Below are 17,830 nucleotides of genomic sequence, written 5' to 3'. Positions count from 1 at the left end.
TCGATACGTTAAAATGTCTGCGAGAAGTAAGCACTTAACTATGAGTGAGAAACCACCGTTCCCAAACACCGCCATGGTGCCAAACCTCGATTCGTTTATAAATCTTGAGGTGATGTTTGATTCGGATGACGTACGCTATCGAATGTTGTGTCCTTCCAATTGGTAGGCGGTTTAGTTTCGTATTTCTTACAGATGTTATCTGCCACCTACACGTTCCATTGCTACTAGTGAGTGGCGTTTCGCATGTAGAAGGCGTGATCCGAAATGGGTGCTTTACGTAAAATTCTTCGACGAGGATGGGATTCGAACCCACGCGTGCAGAGCACATTGGATTAGCAGTCCAACAGCCTTAACCACTCGGCCACCTCGCCTGATGCATCGGAAACTGCGTCCCTCGCTAGTCCTTACGGAAAGAAGTCGTTTGTCGATTCCAAAACGCATCGTACTGTGGCTGGTGTTAACGCTGTAACGCCCTGCTGCAGTGCAGCTGACCAAGCTCCCACTCGTGAATCATTTAATGATGGCATCCGTCCACGTCGGTATCCGATCGGAGGAAATTAGTCGGCCCACTTACTTACTGCAGAAATAAGCACCGAATCGTCGTGTAGCGTTGTCTAATGCAAATGAGAAATGTCCTGTGCATTCAGTATAACAACTACCGCAACGACGCGATTATCTCGATGCGCAACATTTATTTGTCACCTTCGTTGACCTCACCGCTGATGTTGCTTCCAAGTTTCTTTCGAAGAGCAAACCACGTTCTTCGTAGCCGAATTGTGAGACCAGAGGCTCCTGCTGTTGGCGATGGAGCCAGGCCCTATCAGATCGCTTCCGTATATGGCGGTCGGACGGAAAGCAAAACTGTCGAAAGGCGACAGTTGTGCTACAGTTGGGGGTATTATTGGCTCGATACGTTAAAATGTCTGCGAGAAGTAAGCACTTAACTATGAGTGAGAAACCACCGTTCCAAACACCGCCATGGTGCCAAACCTCGATTCGTTTATAAATCTTGAGGTGATGTTTGATTCGGAAGACGTACGCTATCGAATGTTGTGTCCTTCCAATTGGTAGGCGGTTTAGTTTCGTATTTCTTACAGATGTTATCTGCCACCTACACGTTCCATTGCTACTAGTGAGTGGCGTTTCGCATGTAGAAGGCGTGATCCGAAATGGGTGCTTTACGTAAAATTCTTCGACGAGGATGGGATTCGAACCCACGCGTGCAGAGCACATTGGATTAGCAGTCCAACGCCTTAACCACTCGGCCACCTCGTCTGAAGCATCAGAAACTGCGTCCCTCGCTAGTCCTTACGGAAAGAAGTCGTTTGTCGATTCCAAAACGCATCGTACTGTGGCTGGTGTTAACGCTGTAACGCCCTGCTGCAGTGCAGCTGACCAAGCTCCCACTCGTGAATCATTTAATGATGGCATCCGTCCACGTCGGTATCCGATCGGAGGAAAGTAGTCGGCCCACTTACTTACTGCAGAAATAAGCACCGAATCGTCGTGTAGCGTTGTCTAATGCAAATGAGAAATGTCCTGTGCATTCAGTATAACAACTACCGCAACGACGCGATTATCTCGATGCGCAACATTTATTTGTCACCTTCGTTGACCTCATCGCTGATGTTGCTTCCAAGTTTCTTTCGAAGAGCAAACCACGTTCTTCGTAGCCGAATTGTGAGACCAGAGGCTCCTGCTGTTGGCGATGGAGCCAGGCCCTATCAGATCGCTTCCGTATATGGCGGTCGGACGGAAAGCAAAACTGTCGAAAGGCGACAGTTGTGCTACAGTTGGGGGTATTATTGGCTCGATACGTTAAAATGTCTGCGACAAGTAAGCACTTAACTATGAGTGAGAAACCACCGTTCCCAAACACCGCCATGGTGCCAAACCTCGATTCGTTTATAAATCTTGAGGTGATGTTTGATTCGGAAGACGTACGCTATCGAATGTTGTGTCCTTCCAATTGGTAGGCGGTTTAGTTTCGTATTTCTTACAGATGTTATCTGCCACCTACACGTTCCATTGCTACTAGTGAGTGGCGTTTCGCATGTAGAAGGCGTCATCCGAAATAGGTGCTTTACGTAAAATTCTTCGACGAGGATGGGATTCGAACCCACGCGTGCAGAGCACATTGGATTAGCAGTCCAACGCCTTAACCACTCGGCCACCTCGTCTGAAGCATCAGAAACTGCGTCCCTCGCTAGTCCTTACGGAAAGAAGTCGTTTGTCGATTCCAAAACGCTTCGTACTGTGGCTGGTGTTAACGCTGTAACGCCCTGCTGCAGTGCAGCTGACCAAGCTCCCACTCGTGAATCATTTAATGATGGCATCCGTCCACGTCGGTATCCGATCGGAGGAAAGTAGTCGGCCCACTTACTTACTGCAGAAATAAGCACCGAATCGTCGTGTAGCGTTGTCTAATGCAAAAGAGAAATGTCCTGTGCATTCAGTATAACAACTACCGCAACGACGCGATTATCTCGATGCGCAACATTTATTTGTCACCTTCGTTGACCTCATCGCTGATGTTGCTTCCAAGTTTCTTTCGAAGAGCAAACCACGTTCTTCGTAGCCGAATTGTGAGACCAGAGGCTCCTGCTGTTGGCGATGGAGCCAGGCCCTATCAGATCGCTTCCGTATATGGCGGTCGGACGGAAAGCAAAACTGCTACAGTTGGGGGTATTATTGGCTCGATACGTTAAAATGTCTGCGAGAAGTAAGCACTTAACTATGAGTGAGAAACCACCGTTCCCAAACACCGCCATGGTGCCAAACCTCGATTCGTTTATAAATCTTGAGGTGATGTTTGATTCGGATGACGTACGCTATCGAATGTTGTGTCCTTCCAATTGGTAGGCGGTTTAGTTTCGTATTTCTTACAGATGTTATCTGCCACCTACACGTTCCATTGCTACTAGTGAGTGGCGTTTCGCATGTAGAAGGCGTGATCCGAAATGGGTGCTTTACGTAAAATTCTTCGACGAGGATGGGATTCGAACCCACGCGTGCAGAGCACATTGGATTAGCAGTCCAACAGCCTTAACCACTCGGCCACCTCGCCTGATGCATCGGAAACTGCGTCCCTCGCTAGTCCTTACGGAAAGAAGTCGTTTGTCGATTCCAAAACGCATCGTACTGTGGATGGTGTTAACGCTGTAACGCCCTGCTGCAGTGCAGCTGACCAAGCTCCCACTCGTGAATCATTTAATGATGGCATCCGTCCACGTCGGTATCCGATCGGAGGAAATTAGTCGGCCCACTTACTTACTGCAGAAATAAGCACCGAATCGTCGTGTAGCGTTGTCTAATGCAAATGAGAAATGTCCTGTGCATTCAGTATAACAACTACCGCAACGACGCGATTATCTCGATGCGCAACATTTATTTGTCACCTTCGTTGACCTCATCGCTGATGTTGCTTCCAAGTTTCTTTCGAAGAGCAAACCACGTTCTTCGTAGCCGAATTGTGAGACCAGCGGCTCCTGCTGTTGGCGATGGAGCCAGGCCCTATCAGATCGCTTCCGTATATGGCGGTCGGACGGAAAGCAAAACTGCTACAGTTGGGGGTATTATTGGCTCGATACGTTAAAATGTCTGCGAGAAGTAAGCACTTAACTATGAGTGAGAAACCACCGTTCCCAAACACCGCCATGGTGCCAAACCTCGATTCGTTTATAAATCTTGAGGTGATGTTTGATTCGGATGACGTACGCTATCGAATGTTGTGTCCTTCCAATTGGTAGGCGGTTTAGTTTCGTATTTCTTACAGATGTTATCTGCCACCTACACGTTCCATTGCTACTAGTGAGTGGCGTTTCGCATGTAGAAGGCGTGATCCGAAATGGGTGCTTTACGTAAAATTCTTCGACGAGGATGGGATTCGAACCCACGCGTGCAGAGCACATTGGATTAGCAGTCCAACAGCCTTAACCACTCGACCACCTCGCCTGATGCATCGGAAACTGCGTCCCTCGCTAGTCCTTACGGAAAGAAGTCGTTTGTCGATTCCAAAACGCATCGTACTGTGGCTGGTGTTAACGCTGTAACGCCCTGCTGCAGTGCAGCTGACCAAGCTCCCACTCGTGAATCATTTAATGATGGCATCCGTCCACGTCGGTATCCGATCGGAGGAAATTAGTCGGCCCACTTACTTACTGCAGAAATAAGCACCGAATCGTCGTGTAGCGTTGTCTAATGCAAATGAGAAATGTCCTGTGCATTCAGTATAACAACTACCGCAACGACGCGATTATCTCGATGCGCAACATTTATTTGTCACCTTCGTTGACCTCATCGCTGATGTTGCTTCCAAGTTTCTTTCGAAGAGCAAACCACGTTCTTCGTAGCCGAATTGTGAGACCAGAGGCTCCTGCTGTTGGCGATGGAGCCAGGCCCTATCAGATCGCTTCCGTATATGGCGGTCGGACGGAAAGCAAAACTGCTACAGTTGGGGGTATTATTGGCTCGATACGTTAAAATGTCTGCGAGAAGTAAGCACTTAACTATGAGTGAGAAACCACCGTTCCCAAACACCGCCATGGTGCCAAACCTCGATTCGTTTATAAATCTTGAGGTGATGTTTGATTCGGATGACGTACGCTACCGAATGTTGTGTCCTTCCAATTGGTAGGCGGTTTAGTTTCGTATTTCTTACAGATGTTATCTGCCACCTACACGTTCCATTGCTACTAGTGAGTGGCGTTTCGCATGTAGAAGGCGTGATCCGAAATGGGTGCTTTACGTAAAATTCTTCGACGAGGATGGGATTCGAACCCACGCGTGCAGAGCACATTGGATTAGCAGTCCAACAGCCTTAACCACTCGGCCACCTCGCCTGATGCATCGGAAACTGCGTCCCTCGCTAGTCCTTACGGAAAGAAGTCGTTTGTCGATTCCAAAACGCATCGTACTGTGGCTGGTGTTAACGCTGTAACGCCCTGCTGCAGTGCAGCTGACCAAGCTCCCACTCGTGAATCATTTAATGATGGCATCCGTCCACGTCGGTATCCGATCGGAGGAAAGTAGTCGGCCCACTTACTTACTGCAGAAATAAGCACCGAATCGTCGTGTAGCGTTGTCTAATGCAAAAGAGAAATGTCCTGTGCATTCAGTATAACAACTACCGCAACGACGCGATTATCTCGATGCGCAACATTTATTTGTCACCTTCGTTGACCTCATCGCTGATGTTGCTTCCAAGTTTCTTTCGAAGAGCAAACCACGTTCTTCGTAGCCGAATTGTGAGACCAGAGGCTCCTGCTGTTGGCGATGGAGCCAGGCCCTATCAGATCGCTTCCGTATATGGCGGTCGGACGGAAAGCAAAACTGCTACAGTTGGGGGTATTATTGGCTCGATACGTTAAAATGTCTGCGAGAAGTAAGCACTTAACTATGAGTGAGAAACCACCGTTCCCAAACACCGCCATGGTGCCAAACCTCGATTCGTTTATAAATCTTGAGGTGATGTTTGATTCGGATGACGTACGCTATCGAATGTTGTGTCCTTCCAATTGGTAGGCGGTTTAGTTTCGTATTTCTTACAGATGTTATCTGCCACCTACACGTTCCATTGCTACTAGTGAGTGGCGTTTCGCATGTAGAAGGCGTGATCCGAAATGGGTGCTTTACGTAAAATTCTTCGACGAGGATGGGATTCGAACCCACGCGTGCAGAGCACATTGGATTAGCAGTCCAACAGCCTTAACCACTCGGCCACCTCGCCTGATGCATCGGAAACTGCGTCCCTCGCTAGTCCTTACGGAAAGAAGTCGTTTGTCGATTCCAAAACGCATCGTACTGTGGCTGGTGTTAACGCTGTAACGCCCTGCTGCAGTGCAGCTGACCAAGCTCCCACTCGTGAATCATTTAATGATGGCATCCGTCCACGTCGGTATCCGATCGGAGGAAATTAGTCGGCCCACTTACTTACTGCAGAAATAAGCACCGAATCGTCGTGTAGCGTTGTCTAATGCAAATGAGAAATGTCCTGTGCATTCAGTATAACAACTACCGCAACGACGCGATTATCTCGATGCGCAACATTTATTTGTCACCTTCGTTGACCTCACCGCTGATGTTGCTTCCAAGTTTCTTTCGAAGAGCAAACCACGTTCTTCGTAGCCGAATTGTGAGACCAGAGGCTCCTGCTGTTGGCGATGGAGCCAGGCCCTATCAGATCGCTTCCGTATATGGCGGTCGGACGGAAAGCAAAACTGTCGAAAGGCGACAGTTGTGCTACAGTTGGGGGTATTATTGGCTCGATACGTTAAAATGTCTGCGAGAAGTAAGCACTTAACTATGAGTGAGAAACCACCGTTCCAAACACCGCCATGGTGCCAAACCTCGATTCGTTTATAAATCTTGAGGTGATGTTTGATTCGGAAGACGTACGCTATCGAATGTTGTGTCCTTCCAATTGGTAGGCGGTTTAGTTTCGTATTTCTTACAGATGTTATCTGCCACCTACACGTTCCATTGCTACTAGTGAGTGGCGTTTCGCATGTAGAAGGCGTGATCCGAAATGGGTGCTTTACGTAAAATTCTTCGACGAGGATGGGATTCGAACCCACGCGTGCAGAGCACATTGGATTAGCAGTCCAACGCCTTAACCACTCGGCCACCTCGTCTGAAGCATCAGAAACTGCGTCCCTCGCTAGTCCTTACGGAAAGAAGTCGTTTGTCGATTCCAAAACGCATCGTACTGTGGCTGGTGTTAACGCTGTAACGCCCTGCTGCAGTGCAGCTGACCAAGCTCCCACTCGTGAATCATTTAATGATGGCATCCGTCCACGTCGGTATCCGATCGGAGGAAATTAGTCGGCCCACTTACTTACTGCAGAAATAAGCACCGAATCGTCGTGTAGCGTTGTCTAATGCAAATGAGAAATGTCCTGTGCATTCAGTATAACAACTACCGCAACGACGCGATTATCTCGATGCGCAACATTTATTTGTCACCTTCGTTGACCTCATCGCTGATGTTGCTTCCAAGTTTCTTTCGAAGAGCAAACCACGTTCTTCGTAGCCGAATTGTGAGACCAGAGGCTCCTGCTGTTGGCGATGGAGCCAGGCCCTATCAGATCGCTTCCGTATATGGCGGTCGGACGGAAAGCAAAACTGTCGAAAGGCGACAGTTGTGCTACAGTTGGGGGTATTATTGGCTCGATACGTTAAAATGTCTGCGAGAAGTAAGCACTTAACTATGAGTGAGAAACCACCGTTCCCAAACACCGCCATGGTGCCAAACCTCGATTCGTTTATAAATCTTGAGGTGATGTTTGATTCGGAAGACGTACGCTATCGAATGTTGTGTCCTTCCAATTGGTAGGCGGTTTAGTTTCGTATTTCTTACAGATGTTATCTGCCACCTACACGTTCCATTGCTACTAGTGAGTGGCGTTTCGCATGTAGAAGGCGTCATCCGAAATAGGTGCTTTACGTAAAATTCTTCGACGAGGATGGGATTCGAACCCACGCGTGCAGAGCACATTGGATTAGCAGTCCAACGCCTTAACCACTCGGCCACCTCGTCTGAAGCATCAGAAACTGCGTCCCTCGCTAGTCCTTACGGAAAGAAGTCGTTTGTCGATTCCAAAACGCTTCGTACTGTGGCTGGTGTTAACGCTGTAACGCCCTGCTGCAGTGCAGCTGACCAAGCTCCCACTCGTGAATCATTTAATGATGGCATCCGTCCACGTCGGTATCCGATCGGAGGAAATTAGTCGGCCCACTTACTTACTGCAGAAATAAGCACCGAATCGTCGTGTAGCGTTGTCTAATGCAAAAGAGAAATGTCCTGTGCATTCAGTATAACAACTACCGCAACGACGCGATTATCTCGATGCGCAACATTTATTTGTCACCTTCGTTGACCTCATCGCTGATGTTGCTTCCAAGTTTCTTTCGAAGAGCAAACCACGTTCTTCGTAGCCGAATTGTGAGACCAGAGGCTCCTGCTGTTGGCGATGGAGCCAGGCCCTATCAGATCGCTTCCGTATATGGCGGTCGGACGGAAAGCAAAACTGTCGAAAGGCGACAGTTGTGCTACAGTTGGGGGTATTATTGGCTCGATACGTTAAAATGTCTGCGAGAAGTAAGCACTTAACTATGAGTGAGAAACCACCGTTCCCAAACACCGCCATGGTGCCAAACCTCGATTCGTTTATAAATCTTGAGGTGATGTTTGATTCGGAAGACGTACGCTATCGAATGTTGTGTCCTTCCAATTGGTAGGCGGTTTAGTTTCGTATTTCTTACAGATGTTATCTGCCACCTACACGTTCCATTGCTACTAGTGAGTGGCGTTTCGCATGTAGAAGGCGTGATCCGAAATGGGTGCTTTACGTAAAATTCTTCGACGAGGATGGGATTCGAACCCACGCGTGCAGAGCACATTGGATTAGCAGTCCAACAGCCTTAACCACTCGGCCACCTCGCCTGATGCATCGGAAACTGCGTCCCTCGCTAGTCCTTACGGAAAGAAGTCGTTTGTCGATTCCAAAACGCATCGTACTGTGGCTGGTGTTAACGCTGTAACGCCCTGCTGCAGTGCAGCTGACCAAGCTCCCACTCGTGAATCATTTAATGATGGCATCCGTCCACGTCGGTATCCGATCGGAGGAAAGTAGTCGGCCCACTTACTTACTGCAGAAATAAGCACCGAATCGTCGTGTAGCGTTGTCTAATGCAAATGAGAAATGTCCTGTGCATTCAGTATAACAACTACCGCAACGACGCGATTATCTCGATGCGCAACATTTATTTGTCACCTTCGTTGACCTCATCGCTGATGTTGCTTCCAAGTTTCTTTCGAAGAGCAAACCACGTTCTTCGTAGCCGAATTGTGAGACCAGAGGCTCCTGCTGTTGGCGATGGAGCCAGGCCCTATCAGATCGCTTCCGTATATGGCGGTCGGACGGAAAGCAAAACTGTCGAAAGGCGACAGTTGTGCTACAGTTGGGGGTATTATTGGCTCGATACGTTAAAATGTCTGCGACAAGTAAGCACTTAACTATGAGTGAGAAACCACCGTTCCCAAACACCGCCATGGTGCCAAACCTCGATTCGTTTATAAATCTTGAGGTGATGTTTGATTCGGAAGACGTACGCTATCGAATGTTGTGTCCTTCCAATTGGTAGGCGGTTTAGTTTCGTATTTCTTACAGATGTTATCTGCCACCTACACGTTCCATTGCTACTAGTGAGTGGCGTTTCGCATGTAGAAGGCGTGATCCGAAATGGGTGCTTTACGTAAAATTCTTCGACGAGGATGGGATTCGAACCCACGCGTGCAGAGCACATTGGATTAGCAGTCCAACGCCTTAACCACTCGGCCACCTCGTCTCTCATCAGAAACTGCGTCCCTCGCTAGTCCTTACGGAAAGAAGTCGTTTGTCGATTCCAAAACGCATCGTACTGTGGCTGGTGTTAACGCTGTAACGCCCTGCTGCAGTGCAGCTGACCAAGCTCCCACTCGTGAATCATTTAATGATGGCATCCGTCCACGTCGGTATCCGATCGGAGGAAATTAGTCGGCCCACTTACTTACTGCAGAAATAAGCACCGAATCGTCGTGTAGCGTTGTCTAATGCAAATGAGAAATGTCCTGTGCATTCAGTATAACAACTACCGCAACGACGCGATTATCTCGATGCGCAACATTTATTTGTCACCTTCGTTGAACTCATCGCTGATGTTGCTTCCAAGTTTCTTTCGAAGAGCAAACCACGTTCTTCGTAGCCGAATTGTGAGACCAGAGGCTCCTGCTGTTGGCGATGGAGCCAGGCCCTATCAGATCGCTTCCGTATATGGCGGTCGGACGGAAAGCAAAACTGTCGAAAGGCGACAGTTGTGCTACAGTTGGGGGTATTATTGGCTCGATACGTTAAAATGTCTGCGAGAAGTAAGCACTTAACTATGAGTGAGAAACCACCGTTCCCAAACACCGCCATGGTGCCAAACCTCGATTCGTTTATAAATCTTGAGGTGATGTTTGATTCGGAAGACGTACGCTATCGAATGTTGTGTCCTTCCAATTGGTAGGCGGTTTAGTTTCGTATTTCTTACAGATGTTATCTGCCACCTACACGTTCCATTGCTACTAGTGAGTGGCGTTTCGCATGTAGAAGGCGTGATCCGAAATGGGTGCTTTACGTAAAATTCTTCGACGAGGATGGGATTCGAACCCACGCGTGCAGAGCACATTGGATTAGCAGTCCAACAGCCTTAACCACTCGGCCACCTCGCCTGATGCATCGGAAACTGCGTCCCTCGCTAGTCCTTACGGAAAGAAGTCGTTTGTCGATTCCAAAACGCATCGTACTGTGGCTGGTGTTAACGCTGTAACGCCCTGCTGCAGTGCAGCTGACCAAGCTCCCACTCGTGAATCATTTAATGATGGCATCCGTCCACGTCGGTATCCGATCGGAGGAAATTAGTCGGCCCACTTACTTACTGCAGAAATAAGCACCGAATCGTCGTGTAGCGTTGTCTAATGCAAATGAGAAATGTCCTGTGCATTCAGTATAACAACTACCGCAACGACGCGATTATCTCGATGCGCAACATTTATTTGTCACCTTCGTTGACCTCATCGCTGATGTTGCTTCCAAGTTTCTTTCGAAGAGCAAACCACGTTCTTCGTAGCCGAATTGTGAGACCAGAGGCTCCTGCTGTTGGCGATGGAGCCAGGCCCTATCAGATCGCTTCCGTATATGGCGGTCGGACGGAAAGCAAAACTGTCGAAAGGCGACAGTTGTGCTACAGTTGGGGGTATTATTGGCTCGATACGTTAAAATGTCTGCGAGAAGTAAGCACTTAACTATGAGTGAGAAACCACCGTTCCCAAACACCGCCATGGTGCCAAACCTCGATTCGTTTATAAATCTTGAGGTGATGTTTGATTCGGAAGACGTACGCTATCGAATGTTGTGTCCTTCCAATTGGTAGGCGGTTTAGTTTCGTATTTCTTACAGATGTTATCTGCCACCTACACGTTCCATTGCTACTAGTGAGTGGCGTTTCGCATGTAGAAGGCGTGATCCGAAATGGGTGCTTTACGTAAAATTCTTCGACGAGGATGGGATTCGAACCCACGCGTGCAGAGCACATTGGATTAGCAGTCCAACGCCTTAACCACTCGGCCACCTCGTCTGAAGCATCAGAAACTGCGTCCCTCGCTAGTCCTTACGGAAAGAAGTCGTTTGTCGATTCCAAAACGCATCGTACTGTGGCTGGTGTTAACGCTGTAACGCCCTGCTGCAGTGCAGCTGACCAAGCTCCCACTCGTGAATCATTTAATGATGGCATCCGTCCACGTCGGTATCCGATCGGAGGAAATTAGTCGGCCCACTTACTTACTGCAGAAATAAGCACCGAATCGTCGTGTAGCGTTGTCTAATGCAAATGAGAAATGTCCTGTGCATTCAGTATAACAACTACCGCAACGACGCGATTATCTCGATGCGCAACATTTATTTGTCACCTTCGTTGACCTCATCGCTGATGTTGCTTCCAAGTTTCTTTCGAAGAGCAAACCACGTTCTTCGTAGCCGAATTGTGAGACCAGAGGCTCCTGCTGTTGGCGATGGAGCCAGGCCCTATCAGATCGCTTCCGTATATGGCGGTCGGACGGAAAGCAAAACTGTCGAAAGGCGACAGTTGTGCTACAGTTGGGGGTATTATTGGCTCGATACGTTAAAATGTCTGCGAGAAGTAAGCACTTAACTATGAGTGAGAAACCACCGTTCCCAAACACCGCCATGGTGCCAAACCTCGATTCGTTTATAAATCTTGAGGTGATGTTTGATTCGGAAGACGTACGCTATCGAATGTTGTGTCCTTCCAATTGGTAGGCGGTTTAGTTTCGTATTTCTTACAGATGTTATCTGCCACCTACACGTTCCATTGCTACTAGTGAGTGGCGTTTCGCATGTAGAAGGCGTGATCCGAAATGGGTGCTTTACGTAAAATTCTTCGACGAGGATGGGATTCGAACCCACGCGTGCAGAGCACATTGGATTAGCAGTCCAACGCCTTAACCACTCGGCCACCTCGTCTGAAGCATCAGAAACTGCGTCCCTCGCTAGTCCTTACGGAAAGAAGTCGTTTGTCGATTCCAAAACGCATCGTACTGTGGCTGGTGTTAACGCTGTAACGCCCTGCTGCAGTGCAGCTGACCAAGCTCCCACTCGTGAATCATTTAATGATGGCATCCGTCCACGTCGGTATCCGATCGGAGGAAATTAGTCGGCCCACTTACTTACTGCAGAAATAAGCACCGAATCGTCGTGTAGCGTTGTCTAATGCAAATGAGAAATGTCCTGTGCATTCAGTATAACAACTACCGCAACGACGCGATTATCTCGATGCGCAACATTTATTTGTCACCTTCGTTGAACTCATCGCTGATGTTGCTTCCAAGTTTCTTTCGAAGAGCAAACCACGTTCTTCGTAGCCGAATTGTGAGACCAGAGGCTCCTGCTGTTGGCGATGGAGCCAGGCCCTATCAGATCGCTTCCGTATATGGCGGTCGGACGGAAAGCAAAACTGTCGAAAGGCGACAGTTGTGCTACAGTTGGGGGTATTATTGGCTCGATACGTTAAAATGTCTGCGAGAAGTAAGCACTTAACTATGAGTGAGAAACCACCGTTCCCAAACACCGCCATGGTGCCAAACCTCGATTCGTTTATAAATCTTGAGGTGATGTTTGATTCGGAAGACGTACGCTATCGAATGTTGTGTCCTTCCAATTGGTAGGCGGTTTAGTTTCGTATTTCTTACAGATGTTATCTGCCACCTACACGTTCCATTGCTACTAGTGAGTGGCGTTTCGCATGTAGAAGGCGTGATCCGAAATGGGTGCTTTACGTAAAATTCTTCGACGAGGATGGGATTCGAACCCACGCGTGCAGAGCACATTGGATTAGCAGTCCAACGCCTTAACCACTCGGCCACCTCGTCTGATGCATCAGAAACTGCGTCCCTCGCTAGTCCTTACGGAAAGAAGTCGTTTGTCGATTCCAAAACGCATCGTACTGTGGCTGGTGTTAACGCTGTAACGCCCTGCTGCAGTGCAGCTGACCAAGCTCCCACTCGTGAATCATTTAATGATGGCATCCGTCCACGTCGGTATCCGATCGGAGGAAATTAGTCGGCCCACTTACTTACTGCAGAAATAAGCACCGAATCGTCGTGTAGCGTTGTCTAATGCAAATGAGAAATGTCCTGTGCATTCAGTATAACAACTACCGCAACGACGCGATTATCTCGATGCGCAACATTTATTTGTCACCTTCGTTGACCTCATCGCTGATGTTGCTTCCAAGTTTCTTTCGAAGAGCAAACCACGTTCTTCGTAGCCGAATTGTGAGACCAGAGGCTCCTGCTGTTGGCGATGGAGCCAGGCCCTATCAGATCGCTTCCGTATATGGCGGTCGGACGGAAAGCAAAACTGTCGAAAGGCGACAGTTGTGCTACAGTTGGGGGTATTATTGGCTCGATACGTTAAAATGTCTGCGAGAAGTAAGCACTTAACTATGAGTGAGAAACCACCGTTCCCAAACACCGCCATGGTGCCAAACCTCGATTCGTTTATAAATCTTGAGGTGATGTTTGATTCGGAAGACGTACGCTATCGAATGTTGTGTCCTTCCAATTGGTAGGCGGTTTAGTTTCGTATTTCTTACAGATGTTATCTGCCACCTACACGTTCCATTGCTACTAGTGAGTGGCGTTTCGCATGTAGAAGGCGTGATCCGAAATGGGTGCTTTACGTAAAATTCTTCGACGAGGATGGGATTCGAACCCACGCGTGCAGAGCACATTGGATTAGCAGTCCAACAGCCTTAACCACTCGGCCACCTCGCCTGATGCATCGGAAACTGCGTCCCTCGCTAGTCCTTACGGAAAGAAGTCGTTTGTCGATTCCAAAACGCATCGTACTGTGGCTGGTGTTAACGCTGTAACGCCCTGCTGCAGTGCAGCTGACCAAGCTCCCACTCGTGAATCATTTAATGATGGCATCCGTCCACGTCGGTATCCGATCGGAGGAAAGTAGTCGGCCCACTTACTTACTGCAGAAATAAGCACCGAATCGTCGTGTAGCGTTGTCTAATGCAAATGAGAAATGTCCTGTGCATTCAGTATAACAACTACCGCAACGACGCGATTATCTCGATGCGCAACATTTATTTGTCACCTTCGTTGACCTCATCGCTGATGTTGCTTCCAAGTTTCTTTCGAAGAGCAAACCACGTTCTTCGTAGCCGAATTGTGAGACCAGAGGCTCCTGCTGTTGGCGATGGAGCCAGGCCCTATCAGATCGCTTCCGTATATGGCGGTCGGACGGAAAGCAAAACTGTCGAAAGGCGACAGTTGTGCTACAGTTGGGGGTATTATTGGCTCGATACGTTAAAATGTCTGCGAGAAGTAAGCACTTAACTATGAGTGAGAAACCACCGTTCCCAAACACCGCCATGGTGCCAAACCTCGATTCGTTTATAAATCTTGAGGTGATGTTTGATTCGGAAGACGTACGCTATCGAATGTTGTGTCCTTCCAATTGGTAGGCGGTTTAGTTTCGTATTTCTTACAGATGTTATCTGCCACCTACACGTTCCATTGCTACTAGTGAGTGGCGTTTCGCATGTAGAAGGCGTGATCCGAAATGGGTGCTTTACGTAAAATTCTTCGACGAGGATGGGATTCGAACCCACGCGTGCAGAGCACATTGGATTAGCAGTCCAACAGCCTTAACCACTCGGCCACCTCGCCTGATGCATCGGAAACTGCGTCCCTCGCTAGTCCTTACGGAAAGAAGTCGTTTGTCGATTCCAAAACGCATCGTACTGTGGCTGGTGTTAACGCTGTAACGCCCTGCTGCAGTGCAGCTGACCAAGCTCCCACTCGTGAATCATTTAATGATGGCATCCGTCCACGTCGGTATCCGATCGGAGGAAATTAGTCGGCCCACTTACTTACTGCAGAAATAAGCACCGAATCGTCGTGTAGCGTTGTCTAATGCAAATGAGAAATGTCCTGTGCATTCAGTATAACAACTACCGCAACGACGCGATTATCTCGATGCGCAACATTTATTTGTCACCTTCGTTGACCTCATCGCTGATGTTGCTTCCAAGTTTCTTTCGAAGAGCAAACCACGTTCTTCGTAGCCGAATTGTGAGACCAGAGGCTCCTGCTGTTGGCGATGGAGCCAGGCCCTATCAGATCGCTTCCGTATATGGCGGTCGGACGGAAAGCAAAACTGTCGAAAGGCGACAGTTGTGCTACAGTTGGGGGTATTATTGGCTCGATACGTTAAAATGTCTGCGAGAAGTAAGCACTTAACTATGAGTGAGAAACCACCGTTCCCAAACACCGCCATGGTGCCAAACCTCGATTCGTTTATAAATCTTGAGGTGATGTTTGATTCGGAAGACGTACGCTATCGAATGTTGTGTCCTTCCAATTGGTAGGCGGTTTAGTTTCGTATTTCTTACAGATGTTATCTGCCACCTACACGTTCCATTGCTACTAGTGAGTGGCGTTTCGCATGTAGAAGGCGTGATCCGAAATGGGTGCTTTACGTAAAATTCTTCGACGAGGATGGGATTCGAACCCACGCGTGCAGAGCACATTGGATTAGCAGTCCAACGCCTTAACCACTCGGCCACCTCGTCTGAAGCATCAGAAACTGCGTCCCTCGCTAGTCCTTACGGAAAGAAGTCGTTTGTCGATTCCAAAACGCATCGTACTGTGGCTGGTGTTAACGCTGTAACGCCCTGCTGCAGTGCAGCTGACCAAGCTCCCACTCGTGAATCATTTAATGATGGCATCCGTCCACGTCGGTATCCGATCGGAGGAAATTAGTCGGCCCACTTACTTACTGCAGAAATAAGCACCGAATCGTCGTGTAGCGTTGTCTAATGCAAATGAGAAATGTCCTGTGCATTCAGTATAACAACTACCGCAACGACGCGATTATCTCGATGCGCAACATTTATTTGTCACCTTCGTTGACCTCATCGCTGATGTTGCTTCCAAGTTTCTTTCGAAGAGCAAACCACGTTCTTCGTAGCCGAATTGTGAGACCAGAGGCTCCTGCTGTTGGCGATGGAGCCAGGCCCTATCAGATCGCTTCCGTATATGGCGGTCGGACGGAAAGCAAAACTGTCGAAAGGCGACAGTTGTGCTACAGTTGGGGGTATTATTGGCTCGATACGTTAAAATGTCTGCGAGAAGTAAGCACTTAACTATGAGTGAGAAACCACCGTTCCCAAACACCGCCATGGTGCCAAACCTCGATTCGTTTATAAATCTTGAGGTGATGTTTGATTCGGAAGACGTACGCTATCGAATGTTGTGTCCTTCCAATTGGTAGGCGGTTTAGTTTCGTATTTCTTACAGATGTTATCTGCCACCTACACGTTCCATTGCTACTAGTGAGTGGCGTTTCGCATGTAGAAGGCGTGATCCGAAATGGGTGCTTTACGTAAAATTCTTCGACGAGGATGGGATTCGAACCCACGCGTGCAGAGCACATTGGATTAGCAGTCCAACGCCTTAACCACTCGGCCACCTCGTCTGAAGCATCAGAAACTGCGTCCCTCGCTAGTCCTTACGGAAAGAAGTCGTTTGTCGATTCCAAAACGCATCGTACTGTGGCTGGTGTTAACGCTGTAACGCCCTGCTGCAGTGCAGCTGACAAAGCTCCCACTCGTGAATCATTTAATGATGGCATCCGTCCACGTCGGTATCCGATCGGAGGAAATTAGTCGGCCCACTTACTTACTGCAGAAATAAGCACCGAATCGTCGTGTAGCGTTGTCTAATGCAAATGAGAAATGTCCTGTGCATTCAGTATAACAACTACCGCAACGACGCGATTATCTCGATGCGCAACATTTATTTGTCACCTTCGTTGACCTCATCGCTGATGTTGCTTCCAAGTTTCTTTCGAAGAGCAAACCACGTTCTTCGTAGCCGAATTGTGAGACCAGAGGCTCCTGCTGTTGGCGATGGAGCCAGGCCCTATCAGATCGCTTCCGTATATGGCGGTCGGACGGAAAGCAAAACTGTCGAAAGGCGACAGTTGTGCTACAGTTGGGGGTATTATTGGCTCGATACGTTAAAATGTCTGCGAGAAGTAAGCACTTAACTATGAGTGAGAAACCACCGTTCCCAAACACCGCCATGGTGCCAAACCTCGATTCGTTTATAAATCTTGAGGTGATGTTTGATTCGGAAGACGTACGCTATCGAATGTTGTGTCCTTCCAATTGGTAGGCGGTTTAGTTTCGTATTTCTTACAGATGTTATCTGCCACCTACACGTTCCATTGCTACTAGTGAGTGGCGTTTCGCATGTAGAAGGCGTGATCCGAAATGGGTGCTTTACGTAAAATTCTTCGACGAGGATGGGATTCGAACCCACGCGTGCAGAGCACATTGGATTAGCAGTCCAACGCCTTAACCACTCGGCCACCTCGTCTCTCATCAGAAACTGCGTCCCTCGCTAGTCCTTACGGAAAGAAGTCGTTTGTCGATTCCAAAACGCATCGTACTGTGGCTGGTGTTAACGCTGTAACGCCCTGCTGCAGTGCAGCTGACCAAGCTCCCACTCGTGAATCATTTAATGATGGCATCCGTCCACGTCGGTATCCGATCGGAGGAAATTAGTCGGCCCACTTACTTACTGCAGAAATAAGCACCGAATCGTCGTGTAGCGTTGTCTAATGCAAATGAGAAATGTCCTGTGCATTCAGTATAACAACTACCGCAACGACGCGATTATCTCGATGCGCAACATTTATTTGTCACCTTCGTT

The 17,830-nt window shown here is 48.4% G+C and overlaps 20 non-coding genes across 20 annotated transcripts; all 20 read right to left on the bottom strand.

The window, feature by feature from the left end:
• Positions 1-288: 288 nt before the first annotated feature.
• Trnas-gcu (transfer RNA serine (anticodon GCU)) lies at positions 289-371 on the bottom strand. Its single transcript has one exon. It is a non-coding gene; the product is annotated as a tRNA-Ser (tRNA).
• Positions 372-1,193: 822 nt separating this feature from the next.
• Positions 1,194-1,275, bottom strand: Trnas-gcu (transfer RNA serine (anticodon GCU)). The gene has a single exon. It is a non-coding gene; the product is annotated as a tRNA-Ser (tRNA).
• An 823-nt stretch (positions 1,276-2,098) lies between these two features.
• On the bottom strand, positions 2,099-2,180 carry Trnas-gcu (transfer RNA serine (anticodon GCU)). Its single transcript has one exon. It is a non-coding gene; the product is annotated as a tRNA-Ser (tRNA).
• Positions 2,181-2,984: 804 nt separating this feature from the next.
• Positions 2,985-3,067, bottom strand: Trnas-gcu (transfer RNA serine (anticodon GCU)). Its single transcript has one exon. It is a non-coding gene; the product is annotated as a tRNA-Ser (tRNA).
• Positions 3,068-3,871: 804 nt separating this feature from the next.
• On the bottom strand, positions 3,872-3,954 carry Trnas-gcu (transfer RNA serine (anticodon GCU)). The gene has a single exon. It is a non-coding gene; the product is annotated as a tRNA-Ser (tRNA).
• Positions 3,955-4,758: 804 nt separating this feature from the next.
• Trnas-gcu (transfer RNA serine (anticodon GCU)) lies at positions 4,759-4,841 on the bottom strand. Its single transcript has one exon. It is a non-coding gene; the product is annotated as a tRNA-Ser (tRNA).
• Positions 4,842-5,645: 804 nt separating this feature from the next.
• Trnas-gcu (transfer RNA serine (anticodon GCU)) lies at positions 5,646-5,728 on the bottom strand. The gene has a single exon. It is a non-coding gene; the product is annotated as a tRNA-Ser (tRNA).
• Positions 5,729-6,550: 822 nt separating this feature from the next.
• Positions 6,551-6,632, bottom strand: Trnas-gcu (transfer RNA serine (anticodon GCU)). Its single transcript has one exon. It is a non-coding gene; the product is annotated as a tRNA-Ser (tRNA).
• An 823-nt stretch (positions 6,633-7,455) lies between these two features.
• Trnas-gcu (transfer RNA serine (anticodon GCU)) lies at positions 7,456-7,537 on the bottom strand. The gene has a single exon. It is a non-coding gene; the product is annotated as a tRNA-Ser (tRNA).
• Positions 7,538-8,360: 823 nt separating this feature from the next.
• Trnas-gcu (transfer RNA serine (anticodon GCU)) lies at positions 8,361-8,443 on the bottom strand. The gene has a single exon. It is a non-coding gene; the product is annotated as a tRNA-Ser (tRNA).
• Positions 8,444-9,266: 823 nt separating this feature from the next.
• On the bottom strand, positions 9,267-9,348 carry Trnas-gcu (transfer RNA serine (anticodon GCU)). Its single transcript has one exon. It is a non-coding gene; the product is annotated as a tRNA-Ser (tRNA).
• An 821-nt stretch (positions 9,349-10,169) lies between these two features.
• Trnas-gcu (transfer RNA serine (anticodon GCU)) lies at positions 10,170-10,252 on the bottom strand. The gene has a single exon. It is a non-coding gene; the product is annotated as a tRNA-Ser (tRNA).
• Positions 10,253-11,075: 823 nt separating this feature from the next.
• Trnas-gcu (transfer RNA serine (anticodon GCU)) lies at positions 11,076-11,157 on the bottom strand. The gene has a single exon. It is a non-coding gene; the product is annotated as a tRNA-Ser (tRNA).
• An 823-nt stretch (positions 11,158-11,980) lies between these two features.
• Trnas-gcu (transfer RNA serine (anticodon GCU)) lies at positions 11,981-12,062 on the bottom strand. The gene has a single exon. It is a non-coding gene; the product is annotated as a tRNA-Ser (tRNA).
• Positions 12,063-12,885: 823 nt separating this feature from the next.
• Positions 12,886-12,967, bottom strand: Trnas-gcu (transfer RNA serine (anticodon GCU)). Its single transcript has one exon. It is a non-coding gene; the product is annotated as a tRNA-Ser (tRNA).
• An 823-nt stretch (positions 12,968-13,790) lies between these two features.
• On the bottom strand, positions 13,791-13,873 carry Trnas-gcu (transfer RNA serine (anticodon GCU)). The gene has a single exon. It is a non-coding gene; the product is annotated as a tRNA-Ser (tRNA).
• Positions 13,874-14,696: 823 nt separating this feature from the next.
• On the bottom strand, positions 14,697-14,779 carry Trnas-gcu (transfer RNA serine (anticodon GCU)). The gene has a single exon. It is a non-coding gene; the product is annotated as a tRNA-Ser (tRNA).
• Positions 14,780-15,602: 823 nt separating this feature from the next.
• Positions 15,603-15,684, bottom strand: Trnas-gcu (transfer RNA serine (anticodon GCU)). Its single transcript has one exon. It is a non-coding gene; the product is annotated as a tRNA-Ser (tRNA).
• Positions 15,685-16,507: 823 nt separating this feature from the next.
• On the bottom strand, positions 16,508-16,589 carry Trnas-gcu (transfer RNA serine (anticodon GCU)). The gene has a single exon. It is a non-coding gene; the product is annotated as a tRNA-Ser (tRNA).
• Positions 16,590-17,412: 823 nt separating this feature from the next.
• Trnas-gcu (transfer RNA serine (anticodon GCU)) lies at positions 17,413-17,494 on the bottom strand. The gene has a single exon. It is a non-coding gene; the product is annotated as a tRNA-Ser (tRNA).
• Positions 17,495-17,830: the final 336 nt, after the last annotated feature.

This window comes from Schistocerca cancellata, chromosome 2, assembly GCF_023864275.1.
Source record: "Schistocerca cancellata isolate TAMUIC-IGC-003103 chromosome 2, iqSchCanc2.1, whole genome shotgun sequence".
Lineage (NCBI taxonomy): Eukaryota > Metazoa > Arthropoda > Insecta > Orthoptera > Acrididae > Schistocerca > Schistocerca cancellata.
This window is presented reverse-complemented; position numbering and strand designations above follow the sequence as displayed.